The sequence below is a fragment of the Cannabis sativa genome, chromosome 7 (assembly GCF_029168945.1).
Source record: "Cannabis sativa cultivar Pink pepper isolate KNU-18-1 chromosome 7, ASM2916894v1, whole genome shotgun sequence".
Taxonomy (NCBI): Eukaryota; Viridiplantae; Streptophyta; class Magnoliopsida; order Rosales; family Cannabaceae; genus Cannabis; species Cannabis sativa.
Genome location: NC_083607.1, coordinates 53,383,002 through 53,400,486, shown reverse-complemented (window position 1 = coordinate 53,400,486; position 17,485 = coordinate 53,383,002). Strand labels below are relative to the sequence as shown.

The 17,485-nt window shown below is 37.4% G+C and overlaps 1 non-coding gene across 1 annotated transcript; it reads right to left on the bottom strand.

The window, feature by feature from the left end:
- Window positions 1-17,044: 17,044 nt before the first annotated feature.
- On the bottom strand, window positions 17,045-17,151 carry LOC133029409 (small nucleolar RNA R71). Its single transcript, XR_009683531.1, has one exon. It is a non-coding gene; the product is annotated as a small nucleolar RNA R71 (small nucleolar RNA).
- Window positions 17,152-17,485: the final 334 nt, after the last annotated feature.

Below are 17,485 nucleotides of genomic sequence, written 5' to 3'. Positions count from 1 at the left end.
CGGTGTTCGGTATTTTGGAACTCGGCGTTTGGCTCAGTAGAAATCACAACTTAGTATGTTAGTATTTTGGGGACGGGTTTTAGACATTGGGAATGTCGGGAATGGCCGGGAATTTAGAATTTCCCAAAAATACCCCTTTAGTATGATTTATGTAGTTTTAAGGTGGAGGGGCAAAATGGTCTTTTTGCCCCATTAGTATTTTGTCTTTTGTGATTTTATGAAATGGAAAATAAATAATTATTTAAGTGTTTACTTGGCTGAAATGAATAGTGTATGTGTTATATGTTATTTTCTCTTTTTATCAAAAAAAAAATCATTAAGTAAAGAAAAGAAAGAAAAATTTCAAAGAAAAGCCTTCAAAACCTCTCTTTTTCCTTCTCATTTTCGGCTGGGTTTTGGGATTCAAAGGCTGGGTTTTTCAAGCTTGATTCAACCTATATTTGTGAATTCTTGTTTGTGGTATGTAATCTCTAACTTTTTCTCTTTAATTTGTTGGAAAAAAATGATGAAAATGATGATGCATGCATGATTATTTGAAGTTGTTGCTGCTGTATTTTGTTGATGTTTTCTGTGGTTTAAAGCATGATTTTTAGTTGGTAATTAAGCTCTTGTGAAGTATGATTCCTAGGTTGAGCATGCTAGAGGTTTATTATGCAAAAGTTTGATTTTTCAACATGAATTATTGTGAATCTGTTCTGTGATGTTGCTGTTGTTTTTAATTGTTTTTCAGAGGCTTAGATAAGCTTGATTAAGTTGAATTAAGCTAGTGAAATGCATGTTTAGGTGTTTTTGCTCAAGTTTGAGTTTAGAACTCAAGCTTGAGCTCCAATGGCATTTTTCATGTTTGAGGTTTCTGGGTGGTTTTGATGCCTTGGATATGTTCTAGGGATAGTTTAGAACAGGTCTGGAAAGTTTGGGACCAATTGGGGTTGAATTGGTCGAGTTATGAAAAATTTGGTTTGCTGCCTGCGAGGAACCGGAATTCCGGTTGTGCATCCGGAATTCTGGATGAGGGTTCAGTAATTCCCAGAACCGGAATTCCGGTTGGGCAACCGGTCTGCCGGTTAGGGAATTTTTCCGAACCCTAGTTTTCCTCATTTTTATGTTTTTAGGGGTATTGCCATGCTTTTTATCGATAGGGAAACTTTTAGTTCCAAGTTTTAGTCCCTGGGAAGTGATTTAGCGTGTCACTTATAGCGTTGTGATTTTTATGGTTTAGGAGCCAGTAATCCGCCGCTCAGCTTCAGTTCCAGTCAGGTTGACCAAGCACACCCGAAATCGGAATCCGTAAGATTAGTATAACAGTATGCATATGTAGATTACATGTTTAGCGTGCATGTAGGAAGCCTGCTAGATTACATTAGTTATGTATATAGGCTTCGAACCATCCAACCCTGTCACGTCGGTACAGTGCCGGAGTATGACCAAGAATGAGTATGACCGGCTCGACCGATCAGCCGACATTTGGTTGGTGGTTCGGTGCTATTGACCTATCCCGTCGGTACAGTGGAGTATGACCAAGAATGAGTATGACCGGTTCGACCGATCAGGAGGATACTTGTCAATAGTATCGTCCCTGTGAACGTTCAAAACTCAGTACCATGTTGGACATGGCAGTAGTGGCTCAGTACCATGTTGGACATGGCAGTAGCGGGACTCAGTATCGTGTTGGACACGGCAGTTAGTATTATGTATGATATTTTTATGCTTTTCTTACTGAGTCTGTCGACTCACAGTTTATGTTCATGTGTAGGTAAAGGCAAGGCTTTAGCTGATGGACCGTGAGCGAGCTTATGAGATTGTACATGTCGGGGCGGTTAGGCCTGGAGCGTACGATCCTCGGGACAGCAAGGCTGAATTTTTGTAACTGGTCGTTAGACGACTTTTAATTTGATGTAATAGTTAAACAGTGAAACTTTTTGTAAATATTTTTATAATCGGGATCCCGAGTCTTTTGTAAAATGGTTTATAAGTTTAATTAAAAAGCAAAATTTTAATTAATCACGTTTTTCCATAAACCTCGTTGATTAGCAACGAGCTGCACAGTACGTTTAAAAATCACGTAATACGCCTAAGATAGTTAGGGTGTTACAATCATGTCAGTCTAAATCCAGTGAACTGACAAATTAGGGAATAAACTTTCGAACATATATTTAAGATTATATTCGACTGTGCTAACAACACTATAATCATTAACAAATTCATATGTTCTGGACTTAAATTGAATTCATACATTATATATAATCATGAAATAAATCATGTGAACCATGCAACATAAAATGTTATTTCTGATCTTTATTTATAAGTAAATCTCATTGTATTAAACTGGGTTTTATTTAGGGCACAAAACCCAACAAAAACTGCCCTAACCGACAGACCAATTCTCTAATCGGAATTCGGGTTCTGTGGGGTTTCCTTGGGACCACCCGGAATTCTGGTTCCTATAGGTCCCACTGAACCGGTCGACCGATTCAGTGCAGGAAAACTTCAAAATTTCTTTACTCACTCAATTCAACTCCAAACTCTACCAAACCTTCCAAACCTGCTAATTAGGCCATAATCAACATATCCAAGGTAATAAAACACTACAACATGCACAAAATTAAGAGTCACCATTAAAGACCAAAGTTTGAGTTCTAAAACTCAAACTTTGTCTAACAACCCAATCAAGCAATAACCTAGCCTCAAATCAGCTCATTTAACATAAATGAAACATCAGAACATAAACCCAAGTAACAAGAACAAAAATAGAACCCTAACACCCAAAAATCATACAAAAACCTTACTTACAACTTAAGGAATTCAAGGGAAAAGATGCTAGAGTGGTTAGAGAGAGAGAGAGAGAGAGAGAGAGAGAGAGAGAGAGACCGACTATGAGAAAATGTGATGTTTTTCATTATTTTTGGTTAATTGAAAATAAAAGGGATATTATCCAACTAACTATAGGATAGATATTCAGATTATTAAAGCTTATCTAATGCTCAGTAAAGGACAAAAGCTAATTGGCCAAAAAGACCATTTTGCCCCCACTAAAACCTAACAAGCTTCTAAGTACTTAGGGGTAATTTGGTCAACTCTAAAATCTCAACTATTCCCGACATTTCCAATGTCCTACTATATTGCCATGCTATACTAAATATACGAAGATGTGATTCTAATATCCAAACACCGTGTTCTAATGTTGCCGCGCACAAAACATGCAAAAATATGAAATTTCATATATGACATATTAAATGCATTCTGAATTCAAATAAATCTCCGTAAACTTATAATTCATAACTAAGAAAAAAGTTTCATAATTAAATCCTAATTATCTGCTAATGTCCAAATTAAAGTTAAGCGGTCTTTATAGGTAATAGCCTACTCCCCTTGTATTGTATTAACTCAGCAAAAGGAACAAACTGTTCTTTTTCTTGGAAGCTCTTACAACTGATCTCTGAATGTGTTTATTTCTTAGATCACTCGTTTCTCTTTGGAATCTCTCTCTAAGGTAATTATTTCGATCCCTTTCATAGTCAGGCGAGGTCACTATTTATAGGGGCTTCATGCACGAGGGACGGTTTCCCTTTTGCTTACAATTAATAAAATAGGAAATCATAATTATTCCATAATTACAATTCAAGAAACAGGAAACTAAATTATAGGGATTGTCTTTGCATTTTTTCTAAGACTCAATCCCACGATTATAGGGATTATCTTTGCGTCTAGACACAATGAAGTTATTTTCTGAGGTTTCTATCTTTTGTAAGTTTCTTGGAAATTGCATGTTTTTTAAACTGTGCTTTTAAGGGGTGTCATCCGACCTGAGTACTAGTTATTTTATCCAATCTTTCGAACAAGATCTGCCCAAAAGCCATTTACTTAAAAGTAAATGTTCTAGCATTGTGTACTTGAAGGGGGGTCGTCAGACCATGTACACTTACTGGTAGTATTTTCTCAAATGTTTCCCGTTCCAATACCTTGGTACTAGAATGAACTCAATGTTTTCGTCATACCGTCCCAACTTGTATGCTCCAGAATCTGTGACTTCAACTACCTGGTATGGTCCTTCCTAGTTAGGTCTGAGCACGCCAGTCGCGGTGTCTTTTGTGTTTAGGAATACTCTTCTAAGGAACATATCTCAAACAAAGAATTTGCTTGCCCTTAGTTGTTCAGGTATTGAGCCACCTTTTGTTGATGAGCTACTGGCTAGGTTTGCTGAGGTTCATTTTTCTTCAATCTCATCAAGTGATTCTGCCGAGAGGGCATGATTGGTTTCTTGATTATAGGTTAATCTTCTTTGGGATAGAGGTTCTAACTCCACTGGCAGCATGGCTTCATAAACACAGGCCATAGCAAATGGTGTTTTCCCGATTGTTGTTTTCTCCGTTGTTCGATATGACTACAGTACTTCTGGTAGTTCCTCTGGCCAGTTCTCTTTAGCCTCTTCAGGCTATTTTTTATGGTATCTTTGAGTGTCATGTTGACTACCTCGACCTGACCATTTTTTTTAGGATGTGCTACTACGGAGAAACTTTTTATGATTCCATGTGTCGCATAGAAGTCTGTAAACATCTGGCTATCAAAATGTTTGCCATTATCTGAAACAATTTTGTGCGGGAGTCCAAATCTTCATATTATGTTTTTCCCCACAAAGTCCAATACTTTTTTAGATGTGATTGTTTCTAAAGGCTTAGCTTCTGTTCATTTTGTGAAATAGTCCACTGTGATCACTGTATATTGTACTCCGCCCTTTCCTTTGGGAAACTATCCGATCAGGTCAATGCCCCATATAGGAAAAGGCCAAGGACTTTGCATCTATATTAGCTCGTTAGGCGGTGCTCTGTGAATTTGTTCACATAAACCAATACAAGGTCAAAGACAAGTACAATATAAACCAATAAAGATAAAAGTAAAATGAGTTAAAATACCCCACACGTGGGTAGGAGCATTCTCCCAAACAAGCAGAGAAGGAGGCTCCTCGTCTAAAGAATCTTCTTATTCCTTCTCCACGAAAACGACCTTTCCCTTTCCTGCCACTGGGGCGGGTGACCGAGCAACTCTTTCAGGTTCTTCCCTTATCCTGATAGACCACTCGACAGGTACTTGGTTGCTTGGAGGGGCCTTCTTTTTCCTAATTTTGCTCGGAGTTTCCTGTTCGGGCACAGTTTCCTATTTAGGCACAGTATTTTTTGCTTTCTTCACAGCCTTTGGTACAAAAGTAGCTGTATAAAGTTTGTACTTGACAAAATTGGCCTCAGTGGCAAAAAGAGAAATGGTTCGTCCAGCACGAGGGAGTTGAAGAATTTTTTGAGCCCTCTTACTAAGCTCCAATGTGAATGGAGGGCGCCAGTTGCACAACACCTGCTGAAAACAAGTATGGACGGGATCCATACCCTTGACAATGTAATACTCATCCACAAAACCTCCAATCCTTGCCACCTCGGTGGTCGTAGTGCCTATTAACCATTTCTTCTCTTTTTGAGAAAAATAAAAGTATCCCAACCTATTCTGCTTGGGACATGACCTCAGATTAAAGAACCAATTGGTATCATGTGGGGATGGCTCACACCATCCTTGTTGGACGTAGAGTATGAATAGGGTAGACAAGTATATGAGGCCCTTGGGAGTGAATTAGGTTGGACTTATGTGGTAATAGTCTACAACCCTTTTGAGGTATGGGAGAAAGGGTAACATCGCACATTGCCTGGCGTTAGCTCCCGACCAAGCGCAGTAACCTCCCCCTAGGTTAGTCACCAGCTAGTCGGGGGAGGGAAGGAAGCATTCGACATTCCCAAGATAACTACGAACAAATAGATTCGTCATCTTTGCCATGGTCACCATAGATAGTAGAGAGACCCATCAAGCTCCTGGTGCACCTTGTCTCCTCAAAGGAATAGCCTTAATGTATTCCTTGACAACATAATCCTCATCAGCCTCCAAAACATCACTTGAATGGCAGCACCCGAGCTACTCCCTCTTCCTCATCTCCTTCAGCATCAAAAGGAGTAGCAGGACGGACCTCGCCTTGGTCCTCCACCTCTTGGACTTCAACATCCCTTATAATATCCTCTTCCTTAGTGGAAGGTCAAGCCTGTTCAGCCTTGGGTAAGCTGGCAAGGCGGGCAATGTGTGGGTCGAATAGTGAGGATTTTTTTATAGTTTGTTTGGTTAGCGCCATCATTCTATGTTTGGATGGAGTTGTATTTGTGTGCCTAGTAATTGTCACAGAAAAAGTGGCAATAGATTTACCTACAGCAGTAGGATTTGGGTGGCCCTCGGGTAAGTTCTCAACTATGTCTGGATGGACTATGTACGTCCAGTTGGACGGGAGATAGCGTCTCCACCCATTCTTAAGTTCCCAAAGGAAGTAGTCGTATCCGTAACCTTGGATCTAGTTGGGATAGAAGTGGTGTTTCACCTCGGGTTCTTGGGAAGTTGTGTGTTTGCTACTTATTTCCCAGTCTTCAAAACTAGAGTTACAAAGGTTGTCAGTAGATGAAGATGGGCTAGCACAGAGATGAGGATGATCCTCGTATATAGCAGATCCTGGTCGATATAGTGTTGGCCTCCCCAAAATTCACTAGGGTTCATCTACAAAAGGTAGGAGACAAGAAGATGAGAATTGGTAGGGGAAACGAATAAAAATAGGTTGAATGTACCGACGAGTTTTGATTGAGGAATCAAAAAAAGAAATTTCACTCGGAAATGGAATTTTCAACCCAAAAGTTCAAAACTTCAAATTGGAATCTAATTTTCACTAAACCCCTAATGGATAAGTGAAAATTGATATCGTAAGGTTAAAATAAAAGCGCAGTTAGAATCGGACATTGTGGTTAAAAACTATCGAGATTTTTAAACCCTAAACCTGGAAATTTCTTAATTATCCTAGAACAATAAAAGAACAGTCAAGATTCACAGCTAGAAATATAGAAACTAAGCAGGCATTTCATTGCAAATATGTACAAAAAAGATATGAAGAACTTACTCACTGATTTAAAGCTTTTTGTTATGCTCAGATTGTGTTGACAAGAGTTACCTGGGAATTCTTCAAAGAATTTGAGGGAGAAATCACCTGAAAATTTCTTTGCTCTTGTTTTTCGATAATGAAAATTACTAAAAGGATCAATTAGGGTTTTCAATCATATTTATAAGCAACTTGAGAAAAGGAAATAATCATTTCAAAATTCAAACTCCTCGAATTCCCCCAAAAAGTGTACGTTATGTACTCATTGCTGGCAAAGTAACCATCATCACGCACGAACTTCAAGTCATGATTCGAGGTAAAACCGTCAATCAACATTAATGATCCAAAATTGAGGGGACCCTTGGTCAGTGTCACATCGCTTTGTCATTCAATGCCTAGCACACGCGTCACCTACCCGGAAAAAAATCCAGATCGAGGGAAGTCCATGTGCGACCAAGAAGCTCCCGCGCAGTCTATGTGGGCCAAATTTTATTTAGTTTTTTGCACATTGACATGCCCATAAGGTCTAGTAAGACATGTCCTTTATTCGTGATACCTGGGCAGAGGGAAATGACCCTAGCAGCCTACACCTGACTAGTCAGTATATATAATAGCCGGATATCCAGGCAGGGTTGTAGAGAAAACATCCGACCAGGTTGAAGCCTGTTATGCCGAGAAACTTACAAGAGATAGCAACTTCATAAAATAACTTCATTGTGTCCAGACAAGAAGACAATCCCTATAATTGTGGGATTGAGTCAGACAAAAAAACGGCAACATAATTTAGTTTCCAATTTCTTTAATTGTAATTACAGAATTATTATTATTTCCTATTTTATTCATTGTAAGCAAAAGGGAAATTGTCCCTTATGCATTAAACCTCTATAAATAGTTACCTCGCCTCAGTATGAAAGGGATCGAGAGAATTGCCTCAGAGTGAGATTCTAGAGAGAAAAAAGTGATCTAAGAAATAAACACATTTAGGGATTGGTTGTAAGTGCTTCTAGGAGAAAAAAAAAACACTTTGTTCCTTTTCCTGAGTTAATACAATTTAAGGATAGTAGGTTATTACAACACTAACGGGGTCGAACCTCTTCAAAACATGGTGCTCCTTTTACTTTATTATTTTTGGTTTCTTTTAATTATATTATTCAATCGCTCTATTATCTGACTCACTATCATTGGCTAGAAGTGAGGTCAACACCATGTTTTACAGTACCAATAGAACCGGTTCATACATAATTTCCCAAACAATTTGAAACTCAATAAATTTTTCCACAATCTCTCTCAACTTTTCCAAAACACCTGTACTAACATCGAGGAATAATTTCCAAGCACTAACAACAAGAAAAATGCACAAAAAATAAAATTGTCATTGTTGAGCTAAGCTTGAACTTTCAAACTCATACTTGCTCAACCTTTTCTCGAACCAACAAAAAAAGCAATAATCAACCAAATTTAACTTAAAACAAACTCATAAATTGAACTAAAATCAAACTTAAATCTAACAGGACCTAAAATCACATATTGCATGTTATAACCAACCAAAGCTTAAAGAATTCAAGGAATAGAGATTATTAGGGCTTACCTCAAGCTACCTCTGAAATTCCTACTTGAATTTAACCAGAAATCTTGCTGAATTTTACAAAAATCAATTGCAATCTCCTTGATTCTTCCTTGGTTCGAAAAAAGAGAGAAAAGGAGGAAGAGTTTGGGTAATCTAAATGTCGTTTGTCCTTTTTCTTTCTATTTTAAATAACTAATAATTAAACTTAATTCATTACAAAAAGTTGGCTGGAAAACAATTTTGCACAACCCACTAAAAGACAAAATTAAAATTTTGCCCTTGCTTCCAACTTAAGTAACATATACACCTAGGGGTAAAATGGTCCAAAACCATAACACCACCTGAACTCGACAATCAAAATATCTCAAATATTTATCCCACTAAGAATTAGGTTCTAAACTTACCCATGTGACATTAACGGCCATCCATCGCAATTTCTATCGTCGCCGAGTAAAAATCATAAAAATTACATATTTCATATTTAGCATAAATAATACTCTTAGAGTTTAATAAAATCTCCAGAATTGAGAAATTATAACTCTGATGCCCATTTCTAAAAATGGGGCCCATAATAATATAAAATCATGTATAATAATAAAAATATCAATAATTAAAGCCAATCGCCTTTACTAATGTATAATCTAATCATGCGGTAATTACAACTATTCCATCATTAAAAGGATTTCATCTTCGAAATCTAACCTGAATAACTCTTCATATTAAGCCCTCGTGGTGGGCTCTATCTCCCAGGTGGCTTCCTCCACCTTACTGTTCTTCCAGAGTACCTTGACCAAAGATATGGTCTTGTTTTGAAGAACTTTCTCTTTCCTACGGAGAATTTGAACTGGCCATTCCTCCTATAATAAGTCCGACTTTAGTTCTAGGGCTTCATAACTCAAGATATGAGTCGAGTCTGAAAAATATTTCATTAGCATTGAATTATAAAATACATTATGAGCAGCTAACAACGCTGAGCTAGCTGATACGCTACCTGCCCAACTTTCTCGAGTATCTCAAATGGCCCTCTGAACCTTGGGCTCAACTTTTCCTTGTTCCCAAGGTGCCTTATACCGTTCATTGGTGAAACCAATAGGAAAACATTATCTCCTACCTAATATTCAATGTCTTTGCGCTTACGATTTGAGTAACTTTTCTACCTGCTTTGCGGAGCAAGCATTCAAGCCTTGATTTTTCCTATTGCTTCATTGGTCTACTGAACTAACTAAGGATCTAACTACTTCCTTTCCCTAGTCTTATCCTAGTGAATCGGGGAACGACATTTCCTACCCTACAACACTTCATATGGAGCCATCCATATTGTACTCTGATAGTTGTTATTGTAGGAAAATTCTATCAAAGGCATGTATTTGTTCCATGAACCCTCAAAGTCCATGACATAGTCTCGCAATAAGTCTCCTAGTGTCTATATCGTTCTTTCTAACTGCCCATCAGTTTGAGGGTGAAAAGTTGTACTGAACTTCAGCTTTGTACCTATAGTTCTTTGAAGACATACCCAGAATTTTAATGTAAACTTTTGATCCCTATCCAAAACAATGGATTTTGGAGCTTTATGAAGACAAAATATCTCCTTCACATATAGCTCTGCATATTGATCCACTATATAAGTCATTTTCACTTGCAAAAAATGTGCTGACTTCATGAGATGATCCACTATGACCCATACTGAGTCGTACATTCCCGTGGTTCTGGGCAAACCAACCACGAACTCCATCGTAATATCCTCCCACTTTCACATAGGAAGTGCTAGTGGTTGTAATAACCCTGCTAGTTTTTGATGTTCGGCTTTTATTTGCTTATATGCTAAGCATTTAAACACGTATTCTACCACATCTTTCTTCATTCCACACCACCAAAAATAGGGTTTCAAATCTTGATACATTTTGGTGGTTCCCTGGTGCAACAAATAAGGTGTAGTATGAGCCTCATCAAGTATCTCTTTTCTAAGCTCATCACTGCTTGGAACACAAACCCGAGCCTTGTAAAGTAGCATTCCATTATTCGAGATCGAAAAGTCCTTAGACTGACCTGCCACTACCTCATACCCAATTTTGACCACCTCACTGTCTTCCAATTCTTTCTTTCTAATTATTTTCAACAAATTTGACTGAAGTGTCAGGTTATGTAATTTCCCAACTATGAACTCAATTCCAGGTTTAATGATATCTAAAGCTGGTGCAATCATTATGGTATTAAAGACCTGCCTGGGACCTTTTTTGCTCAAAGTATCTGCCACTACATTCGCTTTCCTGAGATTATATAAAATCTCACAGTGATAATATTTTACTAATTCCAACCATCGCCTCTACCTCATATTTAAATCCTTCTAAGTGAAAAAATACTTGAGGCTCTTATGGTCTCTGTAGATCTCACACTTCTCTCCATACAAATAATGTTGCCATATTTTTAAAGCAAACACAACAACAACAAGTTTTAAGTCATGTGTTGGATAATCCTGTTCATATTCCTTCAGCTGAAGGGAGGCATAGGCGTAACCTTGTCGGCTTGCATCAGAACACACCTCATACCCTGTTTGGATGCATCACAATAAACAACAAACTTTTCTTGATCTGATGGAAAAGCTAACACCGGTGTTGTCATCAGCCGGTTCTTCAACTCTTGAAAACTTATTTCACACTTGTCGGACCATACAAACCGCTAGTTCTTCTTAGTCAAACTGTCAGTGGCATTCACATCTTAGAAAAACCTTTGAAAAAGAATCGATAATACCTTACAAATCCGATAAAACTACAAACTTCAGTAACTGTTCTTCGCCTCAGCCAATTTTTAACTAAGTCAATATTTCATGGATCGACCATAATTCCATACTTTCTGATAATATGCCACAAGAAGGACACTTCTGACAACCCAAATTCACACTTTTTAAGCTTTGCATAAAACTTATGATCTTTGAGTCATTACAAAACCATTAGCAGGTGTCGCTCATGCTGCGCTTCTATATAAGAGTATACAAGAATATCATCGATAAACACTATAAAACAATTATTGAGAAAATCCTTGAACACTCTATTCATGAGATCCATAAAGGTCGCTGGAGCATTCGTTAACCCAAACGACTTCACTAAAAACTCATAATGACCATACCTGGTTTGAAAGGCAATCTTTTGAATGCCTTCTTCCCAAATTCTCAACTCATGATAACCCGAATGCAAGTCAATCTTAGAGGACACAGTTTTATCTTGGAATTGATCGAACAAATCATTAATCTTAGGCAATGGATAATTGTTTTTGATCATCAACTTATTTAATTCACGATAATCAATACACATTCAAAGGGATCCATCCTTCTTTTTCACAAACAAAACTGGAGCTCCCTAGGGCGATACACTGGGTCGAGTAAATCCTAAATCAAACATCCCTTGAATTTGCTTTTTAGCTCTTTAAGTTCCGCTGGAGCCATCCTATATGGTGCCTTAGAAATAGGTTCTACACCGAGTGCCAGATAAATTATAAAATATATCTCTCGCTGTGGCGGTCATCCTGGTAACACCTCTAGAAATACATCAAGAAAGTCTTTTACAACTCTAACATCCTTAAGCCTAAATGTTTCATGTCTGCTGGAGTCAATGATAACCGGTAAAAATTCTACACATCCACTATGTAATAAATCCTCAGCCTTTAAAACTGAGATAATTGGGATTCGAGAACCTTGAACAGACCTAACATAAACGAATGGATCTTCGCCCTCCAGCTTGAAAGTTACCATCTTCCGTTTACAGTCAATGCTGGCTGAATACATGGACAGAAAATCCATCCCAAGTATAATATCTAACTCTGTTAGTTCCAACTCTTCTAGGTCAACACTCAACTCCCCATTTTCAATCCTAATCGGCATAGACCTAATCCACCTTTTGGAGATAACTAATTCTCTGCTAAGCAGTAAGATTCCAAACCCTATCTCAATGAAATCATAAGGCCTACCCAATTGATTAATTACTACTCTTGACGCCACATATGAATGTGTTTCCCCAGAGTCAAAAAATACACTAAAATAAGTGTTGTTCACAAGAAGCTAACCAATTACCATAGAAAGACTGTGTGCAACATCAGCTTGAGTAATAGTAAACACCCAAGTAGGTACGGGCTTTGCCTTTTGATCTATTTTTCTTTCTTTGTTTGAGGGCAATCTTCCTTAAATTGCCCAACCATGCCACAATAGAAGCATGTCTTTTGATTACACTCTCCAGGATGGTGTTTCTTACAACGAGGGCACTCAGGGTAAGAATAACCCTGGCATCAACCTCTACCTTAGTTCCCTCGGAACCTTTTGTGGTGCTCTAAACCACCAGATGTCAGGAAATTCTTCCTCTTCTGATCAGCAGTGGAATCTCTACTGTCCCTACCATATCCAGAAGTAGGAAGAGTGGTGGTTCCACAAAAAGTTGGAGTCTCTCGGGACTCTTGAAGAAATTTCACGGCACCCTCAGCTTAAAACCGTTCTCAACCATTTCAGCATAGGTTATTGTATCATTTGTAGTAATCACTAAATCATGTTTCATCTTGGCATTTAAACTCGTAAGATATTTCTCTTTTTTATTGAAGTCCATGGGTACTATACCTGAAGCCAAATTGGCTAAACGTGTTGGGATTTTATGCCCTAAATAAAACTCATTACAATCTAATATGATTTGTTATCAATAAAAGATTAGAAGTCATTTATGTTTACATGTTATTTTCATGTTTATGGTTTAATATATATAGAAACTCTGTTAAGTCCAGAACACATAGTCATTTACAATTACAGTGATGTCAACACAGTGGAATGTGATTGTGATTATATGATTCGAAAGACAAAGTCCCTGTTTCATCAGTGTATTGGATTTACACAGATGTGATAATCAGCGATGAAGTGTACTTAAACTTTGCATACGTGTTATGTTCTTTCTAGAACATTGGCAAAGTATACTAGCTTTGAATGTATGGAGTATACATTGGACTGGACCGATATTGATCTTGGTTAAGATATTATAATGCTTACCGTTGTATCTTTCCAAGTCAATATCACTCGTTGATCTTAGATCAAAAGATTTTAATCCTGATATGCTTAGGTTCAATCTCAGGAGTGCTATTCATGTTCTTTGATTTGTTAGTTAAGCCTACTTTCTGATCAGGGTGATACATACATTTTGGGAACATGGTAGTATGATTGAGTGGGAGCGCTAAACATAAATATGGAATCTATATCTTCTATAGATATTTAGAAGTGAAATGATTATTTCCTTTGAGCTTGGCTAAATAGATGTAAATGGAAGAGCTCTTGTTTTAGTGATTATATTTTAGTTCACTAAAATATCATTTATAGGTAGCTAAGTGTTTTATGGATCAAAATACATTGAGAGGTGAAACAGTAAATTTATCTCTACTCGGTGTAAATCATCTATATAGAGGATCTTTGATTATTGAGATTATAATGATGGTTAAATGTGATAGTGTATCTATATGGTGGAACATATAGAGCGTTCTATATGACTGAGAGTGCAATTCCAAGTTCTAAGAGTGGATGCAACAAGGAATTATTAAGTTAGAAAATTTACTTGGTAAATTCTAGTTCAGCTTATTGGAAGCTCAGTTATATAGGCCCATGGTTCCCATTCTAGTTGACACCATACTGCTTGTAAGACTCAACTAATTGATTTTAATTAATTAATTATAATTCTAAAATTAGACTATGTCTAGTTTATGAATTTTCACTAAGCAAGGGCTAAATTGTGAAGAAAGGAGATTCCATGTTTTATTTATTAATTGAAAGACTTTATTATGTCGAACTATTAAATATATTAAACGGCAATATTATTTAATAATTTATTTTAGTTATTAAATAATTAGTTTTGGCATTTAAATGGTTAGAATTGGAAAATTTGCGTTTTTGAAAAATTGGAAATGAAAATTGTCAAAATTGCAAAATACTCAAGTGGGGCCCATTAACCCATGGCCGGCCACTTAATGAGGTTTTTCCAATTAATATTTTCATTATTTTAATGCCAAGTATTTCCTAACCTAAACCTAGTGGTTACCTATAAGTAGATAGTGATGACTCACACTTAATGAGATTGAAAATCAGATAAATTTTTGCCTTCAGAAAAATTGAGCCTGCTATCCTATTGTGTATAGCCAAACCTCTATCTCTCTATTTTCTTCTTCAATTTTTCAAAACCTTGAGTGATAGAGTGAGTGCCCACACACATCAAGTGGTATCTCAATCATAGTCTGGAAGATTGTGAAGAATCCAAACTGAAGAGAAGGACATTCGAGCTCATATCTTGGTGATACTTTGCGACAGACAGGATAAAAGGGTTAGAGATCTGAGTGGAAAGAGACATATTATTCCACTGCACCCAATGTAAGGTTTCCTAAACTTCATATGTGTTTATTTCGTTGTTTTAGAAATTCATATTAGGATGTTAATGAAACATACTTGTTAGTAAATCTAGATCCTGGTAAAAAAAAATTCCAACAACTGGCCTCAGAGCCATGATAATGATTTACTTTCATGAAATATGAATTAAAACGATGATTTGCATGGATTTGGATGGTTTTATGTGGTTTATGTGCTTATTTGATGATAGTTTAGTGTTAGGCTAAAATTAGTCTAAGATTCGGGTCATATTTCGGTTAGTTTTCACTCTTTGTTTCTAGTTTTAGGGCTATATTACGCTTGATTCTTTTGTTTCAGGTCCTCGGGCATTTAAAGAAAGTATGTACACGAATTGAGGAAAAATGGTGAAAGAATCGAGAAGAAAAACCAAGATTGTTGTCGCTGCCTGTTCCCGTCGCGACGGGGAATTTTCCAGTCGCGACGGGAACTGGCAGAAAGTTTTCAAGGAATTCAAAGTTGAACTCTCGTCGCGACGGGGGATTTTCCAGTCGCGACGGGGACCCCAGTGACGGGATTTTTGGGCAGTTTCGTAATTTCACGAATTTTAAAGATGAGACTTGGTTTAAATAGAGGGAGTTCGTGAAAATTAGGGTTCATTCAGAATTGGAGCCCTAGAAACAAAGGAGGAGGCTAGAAGAGCGGCTTGTGGGGACCCGGATCAATTGCTTCAACTAGTTCTTTCTCTTCTCTTTAATTTTTCTATGTTATTTTCTGTTTCAATGTTAATTATGGATTTGATTATGGATGTTTTGAACTAAACTCCTATTTAGGGAGAATGATGAATGTTGTTTAAGTTTTTCTTAGTTAATGATTAATTGCCATTCCTCCATCTTGATTGTGAACACTATTCATATTTGTATTTAATTTCCATGTGCAAGACTGATCACCTTTTACATGTTTTATGATCTCAATTCGAAATCTGAAAAGTGAGAATTGAGAATGCTAAAATTTGATAGTCTAGGTTTTGATGTGAAATGAAAGTATTTACATAGCCTTTGTGACATTTAGATTATTTCTTAATGCTGATTTCGTGTTAGTTTAATTAAGAGATTAATTAGAGAGCATGAGATTTAGAACCTAGAAGATCTGAAAAGAGCTAGGTTAATTCATAATCTGTCATTCACTTCAAGAGAAGGATAGCAATTAGACATTAACATTGGTAACTTAACAACAGGATTCGTCTCCCTATTTTCTTATCTTGATTAATCTTCCTTTGTTATTATTTTTATTTTCTGAATTGTCTTATTTAATTCATAAAAAGTATTCTTTTACCAGATAGAATCAATAGTATAATTTAGTAGTAATTAGTCCAATTCCCTGTGGTTCGACCTCACCTGTGTGAGTTTACTACTTGATTGCGTATACTTGCGTAGTGATTATAAATTTAGCAACAAGTTTTTGGCGCTGTTGCCGGGGAATTGTATAAAGATTAATATTACCCAAAATTATACTAACTTCTACTTTGGTATATTTTCTCTTGCTGATTTTCTAACCTTTTTCTGGAAATATTTTCTTGATCTATTTCAGGAATCCTAAGTGTATGCGCCGTCAAGGACAAGCAGTCATATTACCAGTTGATCCTGAAATCGAGAAAACTTGCAGGAGGAATCGAAAGAACAAGAGGCAAGAAAGAGTTTCAGCAACTGCTGAAACATCAGAAATCATGGCTGCCAATGTGAACAATAATGCTGGAAACAATGGGGGTAATAACGGTAATAATGGAGGCGCCGTGGAAGATCAAGCTAATGGTCGTAGCTTGAGAGATTACATTCTCCCTACTCTGACGGGAGTGCAGTCATGTATTAGGCCACCGGCAGTGGATGCAAACAACTTTGAGATTAAACCTGCCATCCTTCAAATGGTGCAGTCTTCAGTTCAGTTTGGTGGCCTCCCTTCTGAAGATCCTAATCTGCATCTCTCGAACTTCATGGAACTTTGTGAGACTTTTAAAGTCAATGGAGTTAGTGATGATGCCATTCGTTTGAGACTGTTTCCATTCTCACTGAGAGAAAGAGCCAAGAGCTGGTTAATCTCCTTGCCACCAAATTCCATAGCAACATGGACAGACTTAGCAACTAAATTTCTGTCTAAGTTCTTTCCCCCAGCAAAGTCTGCTAAGCTGCGAGGAGAGATCAACAATTTCTGTCAACAAGAGAATGAGTCTCTCTATGAGTCTTGGGAGAGGTTCAAGGACTTAATCAGAAAGTGTCCTCATCATGGTATTGAGAAGTGGATGCTGGTTCATAATTTCTATAACGGGTTGGTTGGTAACACTAGAACCCTGATAGATGCAGCAGCTGGTGGAGCCTTTATGAGAAAGAGTGCTAATGAGGCTTATGATCTATTGGAGGAGATGGCTCTAAACAATCAGCAGTGGCCAACTGAAAGGAGTCAAACTAAGAAGGTAGCTGGTGTGCTAGAGGTGGATGCCATTACAAAGCTGACAGCTCAGGTTGAGGCCCTAACAAAGTTGATCGCAGTGCAAGCCAAACAAGCTCAAGTGGTTTGTAAGATATGTGGAGGTCCCCATCACTTTTCTGAGTGTCAGGCAGATGTG